Source organism: Oryx dammah, unplaced genomic scaffold (genome assembly GCF_014754425.2).
Source record: "Oryx dammah isolate SB20612 unplaced genomic scaffold, SCBI_Odam_1.1 HiC_scaffold_29, whole genome shotgun sequence".
NCBI lineage: Eukaryota > Metazoa > Chordata > Mammalia > Artiodactyla > Bovidae > Oryx > Oryx dammah.
Window position 1 is genome coordinate 16493328 of NW_024070213.1, and position 2050 is coordinate 16495377.

A 2050-nucleotide genomic window follows, 5' to 3' on the forward strand; every position below is an offset into this window, starting at 1 on the left:
CCCAAACTCCCTGCATTGGAAGGTAAATTCTTAACCACTGGACTGCCAGGGAAGTCTCCCCACCATTCTCTTTTGTCTTTAGCTGAAGATGCTATTAAAGATTAAGATTTTGTCCGTTTTGTTGCTCAGTTTTCCTGGGTCTCTCTTACGTAGACAAGTTACTAACTTTTATTTGATTTTCTCCTGCTATTCTGTCTCACATCAATTTAATTTTTAGACTAGCCAGAAGAATCTATAAGGGTAGAGGACAATTTCTTCCTCCTCAAAAACACTGTGGGAGAGGGAAATTTCCTCTTCCTCCTCATAGTTCTTTTTGGTTGACAAATTTAAGTGGCATAAGTCAGATGAACAGGAGAAAATAAAATTTATTACATGCTGTGAGGAATCCATATAAGCATAAAGAAGTCCAAAGACAGCAAGGCAAGACAGAGAATATATATTATCCTTACACTTTCCTGGCAGTCCAATGGTTAAGAGTCTGCCTGCCAATGCAGGGGACACGGATTCAATCCCAGGTTCGGGAAGATTCCATGTGCCTTGGAATAACTAAGTTGTAACTACTGAAGCTTGCACAAGAGAAGCCATCAGAGTAAGAAGCCCGAGTACCTCAAAGAAAAATAACCCCCTTGCTGCAACTGGAAAAAGCCTGGAAGCAGGGAGGAAAATCCAACACAGCCAGAAAAAAAAAGAGAGAGAGAATATTTATTATCTTGGACTAAGGAGAAGGCTTCCTTGGTGGCTCAGAGGTTAAAGCGTCTGCCTGCAATGTGGGAGAACTGGGTTTGATCCCTGGGTTGGGAGGATTCCCTGGAGAAGGAAATGGCAACCCACTCTCAGTATTCTTGCCTGGAGAATCCCATGGACAGAGGGGCCTGGTGGGCTACAGTCCACGGGTCACAAAGAGTCGGACACAACTGAGCGACTCTTGGTATTGGTATTGGTAAGGAAAAGGAGCCCTGGAGAAGGAAATGGTGACTCACTCCAGTATTCCTTTCTGGAAAATGCCATGGATAGAGAAGCCTGGCAGGCTACAGTCCATGGAGTCACAAAGAGTTGGCCACGACTGAGTACATCAGTACAGTAAGGAGAAGGAGGTAGGAGCATGATACTTCAAAGGAATGTAAGGTAATTCACAGGAAGATTAAAAAGAGTTAATATTTGGTAAATAAATCCAAAGACAATGGGTCACAAATAGGACTTTGATCAAGCGGGCCTTGCTAGGTTCCTCCCTACCCACCACACCTAATTTACTCTTTGCTATAGTTATCTATCCTGATAAGTCCTTCCTGGGATGGGCAATTAGTGGGGATGTTGTTCAAAGGTTCTTTCTGAGTCTTTCAGGCCTTGCCTATTTTCCGGCTCAAAGTAATCTGCATGCCAGCATGGCACATCTTGGGGTGGCCTGTCCTGAACCCTGTCATCATGGTAATTGAGTCTTCAGAAGTCCACAAAAGCTATCAAGCCAGCTGCTTCAGGGTGATCAGGAACATGATGCAACCAGTGAATTCCATGAACAGGGACTCGTTCCTCCACTTCTTTCACTGTGAAGTGAGTTCCTGGATGTTCCTAGAAGCTTGGCCTCTCTGTATCCCGGTGTCGAATCAAATCCTGGAGACAGTGTTTTGTATGAAGTAGAAAAGGATATCCTTATTGCTTGGCATCACTGACTTAACGGACATGCGTTTGAGCAAACTCTGGGAGGTAGGGAAGCCTGGTGTGCTGCAGTTAACAAGGTTGCAAAGAGTTAGACACGACTGAGTGATTCAACAACAAAATTACTTTGCTGGGCAAAGAGAGACACAGTGAGGTTCTGCCTTGAAAAAACTATGTGTCTCAGCTCCAGAGAGGGCTTTGCTGGTGGCTCAGCAGGAAAAAAAAAAATCCACCTGCAATGCTGGAGACCCAAGTTCGGTCCCTGGGTCAGGAAGATCCCCTGGAGAAGAGAATGACAACCCACTCCAGTATTCTTGCCTGGAGAACCCCATGGACAGAGGAGCCTGGTGGGCTACAGTCCATGGAGGTGCAAATAGTCGGACACAACTGACTGACA